Source organism: Hyla sarda, chromosome 3 (genome assembly GCF_029499605.1).
Source record: "Hyla sarda isolate aHylSar1 chromosome 3, aHylSar1.hap1, whole genome shotgun sequence".
Lineage (NCBI taxonomy): Eukaryota > Metazoa > Chordata > Amphibia > Anura > Hylidae > Hyla > Hyla sarda.
Window position 1 is genome coordinate 90,467,935 of NC_079191.1, and position 12,243 is coordinate 90,480,177.

At 41.9% G+C, this 12,243-nt stretch overlaps 1 long non-coding RNA gene across 3 annotated transcripts in view; it reads left to right on the top strand.

Moving 5' to 3' along the window:
• Positions 1-12,243, top strand: part of LOC130361503 (uncharacterized) — a 58,355-nt gene that overhangs the window by 23,670 nt on the left and 22,442 nt on the right. The window lies entirely within an intron of this gene.

The window sequence follows — 12,243 nt, forward strand, 5'->3', positions numbered from 1 at the left end:
CTCCAGCTGTTGCAAAACTACAACTCCCAGCATGCCCGGACAGCCAACGGCTGTCCGGGCATGCTGGGAGTTGTAGTTTTGCAACAGCTGGAGGCACCTTGGTTGGGAAACAATGGTTTATGTAGAGGACAGGAGCTTCTTCAAGGTCCTATACAGTACACAGTGTCCCAAATGGAGCCGCCCTTACTTGGTGTCCAAAGGAGCAGGTAACCCTGGCACAGGTAAGGAGTAGTACAGAACTTGTAGTTCCTCCCTGTACTTTAGGGGGCGCTACCAGAAAGCCAGTCAGTGCATGCACTTCAGTAATACAAGGGTTTTACCAGTAAAATGCCCATTCTGATTGGTCAGTTTCTCCAGTTGGGAAATGTCTCACAGATCTGGACTGTCTGTACATTGTATGTTGAGTCTGGTTTCCAATCACAATGGTCCAGAAAAAAAACATTGTATGTTGAAACTATTGTATGTTGAGGCCATTGTAAGTTGAGGGATCACTGTACATCACTAGGCAGAGTTACTATTTAGGGCACTGGGAAATCTGGGACAATCCTTGTGAAATTGTAAAAGAGGCCACATGGTTATCTAGAAATAGTTATAACTGAGATAGGGCTAAATAGAATTTTTTTTTAACTTGTTTACAGATACTTAAAGGACATCTGCAGCGGAACACACTTACCCCCTATCCACAGTATAGGGGATAAGTGTTTCATCGTGGGGGGTCCGAACGCTGGGACTCCCCGCGATCTCCTGCACGGGGCCAAGGCTCTGCCGCAGCATGATGCGGCGGACGACACACCTCCTCCATGTACCTATGGGAGAGACGGGGAGTCAGCGTTCATGCTTCTCCGCCTCTCCCATAGAACTGTATGGGGAGGGGACGTAACCGTTGACGTCTCAGGTTGATGCTACGTGCATTAGCGCTCACACTGAGCACTAATGCCGGGGCCCCGTTTAGGAGATCGCGGGGGGGTCCCTGCGGTCGGCCCCCTGCGATCAAACACTTATCCCCTATCCTGTGGATAGGGGATAAGTGTTTTTTGCTGCAGTTGTCCTTTAACAATTTCCTATATGTTTAGGGGTTAGTACAACTAAGACCTCTTTAACATTAAAGGGGTACTCCCATGGAATTTTTTTTTTTTTAATCAACTGGTGCCAGAAAGTTAAACAGGGTTGTAAATTACTTCTATAAAAAAAATCTTATTCCTTCCGGTACTTATCGGCTGCTGTATACTACAAAGGAAGTTGTATACCGTATTTATCAGGGTATAACACGCACCCGCCTATATCACGCACCCTCATTTTTCCAAGGAAATTTGGGTAAAAAAGGTATGGTGCCCAAATAACCTTGTAAAATGAAGGTGCGTGTACATGCGTGTATACCCCGATAAATCTTTCTGGCCCCGCAGAAGCCGCTGCGGTTCAAAGGTTTAAAGCAGATGCTTTAAATCATGTAACTGCAATGGCTTCTGCGGTGCCAGAGTCCAATCGCCGCCCGATTCCCATGTCCCTCCTCACCCCCTGCTTTTATATTTACCTATTGGCGCACTCCTGCACTGTCACTGTGCATTGACGAGTTACGTCGCGTTGAGGATGTCACTCGTCAGTGCGCAGCTCAAAGCGATAGCGTAGGACACCGCCAGAGCCTGCAGGAGCGTGCTGATAGGTAAATATAAAAGCCGGGGATGAGGAGGGACATGGGAAGCTGGCGGTGGCGGAACTCTGGCCCTGCAGATGCCGCTGCAGTTACATGATTTAAAGGAGTTGATTTAAATCATTGAACCGCAACAGCTTCTGTAGAGCCAGAAAGATATACTTTTAGCTTCAAATTTTAGTTTAAAAAATGCGTGTTATACGCCGATAAATACAGTAATTATTACTGTCTGCTGGCACCTCTGTCCATGTCAGGAACTGTCCAGAGCAGAAAAGGTTTGCTATGGGGATTTGCTTGTACTCTGGACAGTTCCTAAAATGGACAGAGGTATCAGCAGAGAGCACATTAGTCAGAAAAGATATTCAAAAAGAAAAGAACTTTTTGTGTAGCATACAGCAGCTCATAAGTACTGGAAGGATGAAGATTTATTTCATAGAAGTAATTTACAATCTGTTTAACTTTCTGGCACCAGTTGATTATTATTATTTTTTTCTACCAGAGTAACCCCTTTAAGGACTCAGCCCATTTGGGCCTTAAGGACGCAGGCATTTTTATTTTTACGTTTTCGGTTTTTCCTCCTCGCCTTCAAAAAATCATAACTCTTTTATATTTTTATCCACAGACTTGTATGGGGGCTTGTTTTTTGCTTTACCAGTTGTCCGATGTAATGCCATCACTCACTTTACCATAAAATGTATGGCGCAACCCAAAAAATACTATTTGTGTGGGGAAGTTAAAAAGAAAACCGCAATTTTGCTAATTTTGGAAGGTTTTGTTTTCACGCCGTACAATTTACGGTAAAAATGGGTCAATGCGATTAAAATGATACCCATGATAACATACTTTTCTATTACTGTTGCTCTTAAAAAAAATCGCTACCTTTTTAACCAAATTAGTATGTTTAAAATCCCCCTATAACTTTTTCATTTTTCCGTATAAGCGGCGGTATGAGGGCTAATTTTTTGCGCCATGATCTGTACTTTTTATTGATACCATATTTGCTTATGTAAAACTTTTTATCCATTTTTTATAAAAAAAATTTGGGGGTGAAATAGGGAAAATGGGACAATTTACGTTTTTATTGGGGGAGGGTTTTTTTCACAATTTTTTACTTAATTTTTGTACTTTTTTTTTTACTTTTATTTTTACACTTTAATGGTCCCCATAGGGGACTCTTTGTTGCAATAATTCAATAATCCTGTTCAGTGCTATGTATAGGACATAGCACTGATCAGTGTTATCGGTCATCTTCTGCTCTGGTCTGCGGGAAGGCAGATCAGAGCAGAAGACTCCAGGAAGACAGCGGAGGCAGGTGAGGGGACCTCCGTCTGCCGTGCTGGATGATCGGATCGCTGCGGCAGCGCTGCGGGCGATCCGATCATCCAATTTAGTGACTGCGATGCTGCAGATGCCGTGATCTCTAAAATATAGTACTATAATCCAATTTCTCCTCAAACAGAATCTGTGGCCAAGCCCCAAAAAAGATTTTGCTATCATTAACCCCTTCATGACCCAGCATTTTTTTTTGCTCTTCACATTTAAGACCCATAACTTTTTTATTTTTCCACTGACAAAGTTGTATTAGGGCTTCTTTTTTGAGGGGCAAGTTTTACTTTTCATTGGCACACTTTATTTGATCATATAATGTATTACGGAGCCAGAAAAATAATATGTGTAAGGCAAAATTTAAAAAAATATGGAATTGCAAAATTTTAAGGGGGAAATAATTTTTTCAGGGTTCACAATATCTTGTGACACACTATCTTTATTGTATCAGTCAGTACGATTCCAATGACACCAAACTTGGGTAATTTTTATTTTGTTTTAAGAAAAAAAAGAAAGAAGATTGAAAAAGAAATAAAAAGTTTGTTCATTGCCATGTTCTGACCCCTATAACTTTTTAATGGTTACACCTTTGCATATATATGACTTTTTTTATTATGTTTTTTTCTGGGACGTGATGTGACCAAAAATTACCAATTTTGTCGGTTGAAAATTTTGGGCGTTTATGCCTTTTACCGTGCAGCATCAGGAACATAATAATTTCATAGTTCAGACAATTATGCACGCTGCGATACCAAATATGTTTTTTTACAGTGTTGTCCGATGTCTGTCATTACTGGCAGATGTCAGCCACTGATGGCAGCGGAGATCTGCCGGTTAAGATGCAGACCCGACCCGTGGGCCTGCGTCATATTCCCCTCACCCAACCCATGACATAGCGGTACGTCATAGGTCGTGAAGGGGTTAAATAGCTTAGGGTGCCCCCGTCACACACCTTTTACAGTACCTTATAATGCCCTTCCATTCCCTAGATTTGTGGGTTTAGAGTTTTTCTGACTATTCAGTTACTTGTTAGATGGGTGTAAACTTATTTTATTAATGAGAGTAACTATACCCTCGGAATATAACACTGCCACACACTGTACCATCTGAATATAACCCTACCAGATACTGTGCCCTCTTAATATAATACTGCCACACACTGTACTCTCTGAATATACCCCTGTCACACAGTGTTTCCCCGAATATAGCCCTGCCAGATAGGGTGCCCCCTAAACAAAACCCTGTTAGACACTGTTCCCCCTTAATATAACACTGCCACACACTGTATCCCTTCCGGGTCAATGACATGAATTCATATTTAAAGGTGCTAAAGCCATTGTAACACCTTGTCTTGGGTATCACAATATCCAAAACTTTTTGGTAGTCGGGTGTATATTCATTGAGAAGGTAAAGTGTATTGTGAAGCACTCATCATGGAATGAGTTAAAAAATACTTTTCCTTTATTTTTGCTAAATCACATAAAGCAGGTAAAGCAGGTAATAGCTCATATTTTAACACATTCCATGATGAGTGTTTCCCAAAACTCCTACCAGATGCCTCCCAAAACTTCTACCTTTGTTGCTACATCTTACTGTATGGGATTTGAGCAGCCCAAGGATTGTTGTTTTTCCACCAACTGTGTCCACACCGCCACACTTCACCCTATAATACATAATAATAATCAAAAAGCAGAATTGCACTTACCCCAGGCCAGTTTTAATCCCTGGCTGTCTGGCACGTAGCTGGTGCACCCGCTCTAGAAAGGGCGACCCCCATGCCTCTGTTACTTTTCCCTAACCTGCCATGACCCTAAACATCAACAGTTAAAGTTCTATAATTAAGGCAAGGTTCAAACAAATAAGTATATTGCCGGGGCTATTGCAAGAGCAGTCCTGCAGTTTCCGACACAGCCATTGATGGCAGTTGGGAGCCCCATGTTTGCTCTTACTGCTGCCACCCATTTTATAAATGTATATATAGCTAAATAACTTTATTAGAGAAATGAAAAATAAATTCTCCAGGAGTGCCCCTTTAAATAAAGGTAAATTACTTTACATTTTATAACAGTAAATTTTTGCAACCCAAAGAAAGGGATGCCAATGTATCCCATAACATGTCCCTGCTGGACATTTGTGAATGCATGCTGTTTTTTTGCAGAACTGAAAAGCATGGGATTTATTCTGAGTTGGAAAGAAAACATTTGGCACATATGTGATGCAACTCATGTTACACTATTTCTGTCAATGAATATTTATTTAATAAAAATGTATTAAATAACTACTAGCTAAGTGTGCTTTTAGATCGTCATAGCATTTTATCCTTCTGGGACCTCCAGCGCTTCTTGACAAAACTTAAAGGGGTATTCCAGGCCAAAACTTTTTTTTATATATCAACTGGCTCCGGAAAGTTAAACAGATGTGTAAATTACTTCTATTAAAAAATCTTAATCCTTCCAATAGTTATTAGCTTCTGAAGTTGAGTTGTTGTTTTCTGTCTATCTGCTCTCTGATGACTCACGTCCCGGGAGCTGTGCAGTTCCTATGGGGATATTCTCCCATCATGCACAGCTCCCGGGACGTGACATCATCATTGAGCAGTTACACAGAAAACTTCAGAAGCTAATAACTATTGGAAGGATTAAGATTTTTTTAAAGAAGTAATTTACAAATCTGTTTAACTTTCCGGAGCCAGTTGATATATATAAAAAAAGGTTTTGCCTGGAATACCCCTTTAAATCCCCAAATAATAAGTGAGCCCATATTACAGCCAAATGAATCCAACCTAGCACATGTATACTCGATAGTGAAGTGTCACTTAAAAGTAAATTAATATTTTATTTTCCATCCTTTACTGCCACCATGTGGTCACAAGTTATCAGTGCATAAAAAACAATTTGAAAAAACTACAATATTAGTATTTATAGGGGAACTAAGAAAAGTTTTCATTGACGGAAGTCCGGCCACTAAGAACCCCACAAATTGCTAAAATGAAGGGGCTAAAAACATTCAGTTAAAGGTGTACTCCGGCCCTAAGACATCTTATCCCCTATCCAAAGTATAGGGGGATAAGATGTCTGATCACGGGGGTCCCACCGCTGGGGACCCCCGCTATCTTGCATATAGCACCCATCTCTGGGAGCTGAACGCAGCAGCCTCGGAGTCTGCCGGGTCACGACTACAGGAGTGGAGTCATGACGTCATGATACTCCGGCCCCATAGTCGTGACCCGGCAGACTCCCAGAGGAGGGTGCTGCATGCAATATTAGCAGGGGTCCCCAGCGGCGGGACCCCTGGGATCAGACATCTTATAGGGGGATAAGATGTCTTAGGGCCAGAGTACCCCTTTAAGTGCTGTCCCCTATTAATTTTGCTATGTGTGTATTTATAGTTGACACAAGAAGGGTAGGAACCACTATATTAAAGGGATATTCCAGGATTTTTTTTTTTATTTGACTATGCTACAGGGGCTTTAAAGTTAGTGTAGTTCATAATATAGTGGCTCTACCTGTGTTTCATGGCGGTCTCGCAATTCCTTTGTGATTTTTGCCTCAAAGTTTATTTTTATCAGCATACAAAATAAGTGTTGTTTCAGGTTTTCCCAGGTTGCAGTGCAGCCCAAGACATTACATCACCAGTCAGGTGTTCAGAGGGAGCCTGTATTTGTTTCAATGGGTGCAGAAACCGTTAGGTGGGAGGGAGATCATTCTGTTTTTGCAACAGGTGGAGGCATCCTGCTATTGCCTCTTGTCTATTGCAATGAAAGGAGCACAGGTGGGTTTCAAGGGGTGGGTTGGCTGATGTGTGGGAGGGAGAAAAGGGACCTCACACTTACAAACAAGGAATCATGGGATTTGAAGTATAACCCCTTAAATGGGTACTTCGCCCCTAGACATCTTATCCCCTATCCAAAGGAGAGGGGATAAGATGTCAGATCGCCACGGTGCCGCTGCTGGGGAGCCCCGGGATCGCCGCTGTGGCGCTGCACTATCATTACAGCACAGAGCGAGTTCACTCTGTGCGTAATGACGGGCGATACAGGGGACAGAGGCACATGACGTCATGGCTCCGCCCCTCATGACATCACGGCCTGTCCCCTTAATGCAAGTCTATGGCAGGGGGCATGACGACCGCTGCACCCCCTCCCATAGACTTGTATTGAAAGGGGCGGGCCGTGACGTCACGAGGGGCGGAGCCGTGACGTAACGATGCTCCGGCCCCTGTATTGCGCATCAATACGTGCAGAGCGAACTCGCTCTGTGCTGTAATGATAGCGCAGTGCCGCAGCGGGGATCCCGGGGCTCCCCAGCAGCGGCACCGCGGCGATCTGACATCTTATCCCCTATCCTTTGAATATGGGATAAGATGTCTAGGAGTGGAGTACCCCTTTAACGACCACAGACGTATATTTACGTTCTTGGCCGGCCAATCTGTGAAGCGCGCTCAGAAGCATATCTGCGGGGTCCCGGTTGCTATGGGGACCCGCGGCTAATACAGGACATCGCCGATGGGGCTGATGGCCAGTATTAACCCTTTAGATGCTGTCACGATCACACCCTATCGGTCCAGACGCTAGAGAGAGTGTGATGGTGCAAGGGTTAAAGCTGCCAGACCTCTGGGTATCCACTACTAGTCCCAGCAAGTCACCAAATTAACCCTTAGATAAACGTGTTTCACCAGAGCTTCCTTCAGAAAGGTGAGCTCATATATTTAGAGATCAAAGACCAGAGCTGATTAATTAAACATTTAATCTGATAAAAGATATCACAGTGCTACGCATAAAAAATAACAAATGACATACAGGTATAAGAATTTATAAAAGAGTTTAGCAAGGCAAGTTCAGAAAACAAAAGATGAAGTTCTTACAGCATGATGATATAGCCGTCCATGACAGTGAGGTTCCAGCTGTTCTTAGGATGGTCTTGTCCGCTTGTCCCCTGACCAGTATCTCAGTTTTTATAATGCCCTATCTGGAGGGGAAAACCTTCATCCTCCCCCCCCCCCCCCCTCCCCTATGATCCCACCAGGTGGGGGCATCTCTTATCTCAGATAAGCAGCAGGAGACTCTTTACATCCTGCTGCTTCAAAGGGCCTTTGACTTCAAAAGAGCAGACAGACCCCAATTGACTGCAATACACAAACACACAGTCTGAATGACCCTCACCCCCAGGTCTTAGTTTATACACAGATACAATTATAAAACACATGTATGTATCCATAATCAGGCCTTGGGCCTGACAGATGCCACAATCAAAGTTGTTTGCAGCGTCTAAAACGGGAGAATACACTGCCGGTTAGCTCAGCTGAGCTGTTCGGGACTGCCGCGGTGAAATCGCACTGCATAAAAAAAAGTTTTGAAAAAAGTTAATAAATGTGATTTAACCCATTCCCTAATAAAAATCAGAATCCCCCCTTTTCCCATTTAAAAAAAAGTGTGTAAATAAAAATAAAAACAAATGGCATATTTTTGGTCACTTTTTATACCATAAAAAAATGAATAAAAAGCAATAAAAAAAAGTCTGATCAAAACAAAATTGGTACCAATAAAAACTTCAGATCACGGTGCAAAAAAATGAGCCCTCATACCACCCCGTTCGTGGAAAAATAAAAGTTATAGGGGTCAGAAGATGACAATTTTAAACTTATTAATTTTCGTGCATGCAGTTATGATTTTTTCCAGAAGTAAAACAAAATCAAACTCATATAAGTTGGGCATCATTATAACCGTATGGACCAACAGAATAAAGATAAGGTGTCATTTTTACCGAAAAATTTACTGCGTAGAAACGGAAGCCCCCAAAAGTGACAACATTTTTTTTTTCTTCAATTTTGTCGCACAATGATTTTTTTCACGTTTTGCCATTGATTTTTGGGTAAAATGACTGATGTCATTACAAAGTAGAATTGGTGGTACAAAAAAAAAAAAAACATTATATGGATTTTTAGGTGCAAAATTGAAAGGGTTATGATTTTAAAAATGTAAGGAGCAAAAAATGAAAGTGCAGAAACTGAAAAACGCTTGGTCCTTAAGGGGTTAAGGGATCCAACTCCAACAGGAAATAGCCCATTAACAAAAAGATAGCTACAGCATTATGGTAATCTCACAACATAACCACTTAGCCCCAAGACAAGCACTAGTGTTGCTCGCGAATATTCGCAATACGAATTTTATTCACGAATATCGCATATTCGCGAATTCGCGAATATAGCGCTATATATTCGTAATTACGAATATTCATTTTATTTTTTTTTTATTTTTTCACAGTACACATCACAGTGATCATCCCACTCTGCTTCCAGCTTGTGTGGTGTAAAGAAGGCTCTAATACTACTGTGTGAGACTGGTGTGCGAATTTTTGCTTATGCTAATTTTGGATATGCTAATTTTTGGATATGCTAATTTTTGCATATGTTAATTTTCGCATACGCGAATTTGCGCATATGCCAAAATAAAACGAGAATATTACGAATATGCGAATATTCGTGAATATATGACGAATATTCGTCCATATATTCGCGAATATTCGGGAATTCGAATATGGCCTATGCCACTCAACACTACTAAGCATGTCCATTACTGTCTGGAAGGTACGTACTAATATCCCCTTATGGTGGAGAACCCCTTTAGGTGTAAGACCAGTCCCCATATTTAAACAGCAGTACACCAGAAATATTAAGATAGCATGTATATAATAGATTGCACATCACTAAACCAATTTCATACACAGCAATTTAAAAACTACACAAAGCTCCAGTTCACAGACACCCGATAAGGTCATGTGACCCTACACTTACAATAGTTTAGACAATTCACTGGGCAAGAACAGGCATAGAATTTTTTTTACCATCTACAGAAAATAAAATGGCCAAAGCAACAACTGTTTCCACATGTGCTCAGTCCAATAATGCAAAAAACAAAGGAAAGGATTCCCCATATGCAACACAATGAAAAGTCAAAGTAGAAAGCACAACATCGCAAATTTCACGTTTTCATTATATTCGCATATGTGAATATTCACTATTCGATGAAGAAAACAGTGAGGAGGGGGGGGGGCAACTTTACTATCGGTTGCTAGGGATGTTGTTGATAACCTCTGACAAGTGTATTTGCATCATTCTAATTGGCCCACAAGTGAAAAGAAGGAATATGCGAATATTCACATATGCGGGGAAAAAAGCGAATATTTGCAATTTGGAATATATAGTGCTATATTCGCAATATTCGTGAATTCACGAATATGCGATATTCGCAATTAACCCGATAACGACCATGAACGAGTATAGACATCCAGGTTGGCGGGCGTTCCCGCACCTGGGCGTCTATACTCGTCCATTCTTCTCATGGGTGCTGCCCAGTGCACCCACGAGATCGCGGAAGGGACTCTGTTGTATCACACAGCCGGGACCCTGCTGCACTGCCAGGACCGAAGTAAACTTCGGTCCCGGCAGTTTTAACCCTTACAGCTGCGGTCGGAAGTGACCTCGGGCTGTAAGTGTTATGACAGAGGGAGGGAGCTCCCTCTGTCTCCTCTGCAGCACCCCGCATCGCGATCGCGGGGTGCTGTGTGTAATGCGCGGCTGGCCGGGGCCTGCCGCACTGCCAGGAGTGAAGTTCACTTCACTCCCGGCAGTTTAACCCTTACAGCCGCGGTCAGAAGTGACCGCGTGCTGTAAGGAGTTCTGACAGAGGGAGGGGGCTCCCTCTGTCTCTCCTGCAGCACCCCGGATCATCGCGGGGTGCTGCTGCATACTTGGGCAGCCAGGGGTCCTACAAAGACCCCCAGGTCTGCCCTGGGTATTGCCTGCTAGTGAAATATGCTGCCTGCTAGTAAAAACTGGCAGGCAGCATATAACTGCAATGCTTTGGAATACTAAGTATTCCAAAGCATTAAAAAGTGTAAAAATAAATAAATAAAATAAAAGTGTAAAAATAAATAAAAATGTAATAAAAGTGTAAAAATATATATATATATTAAAAATACATTTATTAAATAAATCTAATAAAAAAAAAAAGCATAATGTGTAGGATCGCATTGGCGGACATCCGCAGCATGTAATATGCTGCGGATGTCCGCCACGTGATCCTACACATTATGCAGCAGTCACGGTAATGAGCTCGCTGCTGCGGCTGGGTAGCTTTGTGCGTCCACTCATAGCGGCGGATTTTCCGCCAGCAGTCATTAGCGGACACACTGAGCTACCCAGCCGCAGCAGTAATGGATATATTCGCCATGAGCGGGTGCTTATTCCCACAACATGGCGGATATATCCATCAGGAGCCTTAACTGTCACAGACAGATGTGTTATACTGCCAGCCGACCAAGGACCAATCAGAGAGGTCCCTGGTCCAGCCAATAACTTGTAGGGGTGCGGTATATAAATGGGGTCACTTGTGGGGGTGGGGGTACTGTTCTGCCCTGAAAGCCAAATGGCGCTCCTCTCCTTCTGAGTCCTACCACGCGGCCAAGGAACCATATATGGCCAAAGCAGGGGTATTTCCGAACATGGGACAAGCAGCTAAATAAAATATAGGGTGCATTTCTTTCAATATCAGAAGTGATGTACAAAAAATATGCCCCCCAAATGATGCATTTGTAAAAAAATTGCAATTTTCGAATTTTTAACACTGACTTTGTAATAATTCCTGCCAAAAAACTATGGTGTTAAAATACTCACTGTACCCCCTAGCGAATACCTTGAGGGGTCTAGTTTTTAAAATGGGGTAATTTGGGGGGGGGGTGTTCCTATGTTCTACTACCTTTTAATTTCTGCAAACCTTGCATAGCACATAAAAAAAGATGTACTTTTCAAATTTTCAAAATTTCAAGTTAAATTGTTAGGCTTCTAACTAATTTAAAATGTTAATTAAGAACTAAAAAATGACGTCAAAATAAAGTAGACATCTGAAAGTATAAGTTTCATAAACTATTTGGTCAGTATGTATAAATATATGCAACCAATTAGTGTTAAAATAGCAAAAAAATCGTAATTTTTTGTAAAAATTTCATAATTTTTTGCATTGTAAAAAAAAACTACAAATGATATCGGCTTACTTTTACTATGTACAGGAAGGACAACTTGTGACAAAAAAACAATGTCAGAATTATCGTGATTGGCAAAACATTACCAGAGTTATTCTCTAATAAAGACAGACATCCCCGATTTGAAAAAACAGGCCTGGTCTTTCAGGGGCGTACAGGTTTATTTGCATTGGTCCTTAAGGGGTTAAAATTAGAATTGTGAATATTCGTGAGCAACACTAGTAATAAAGC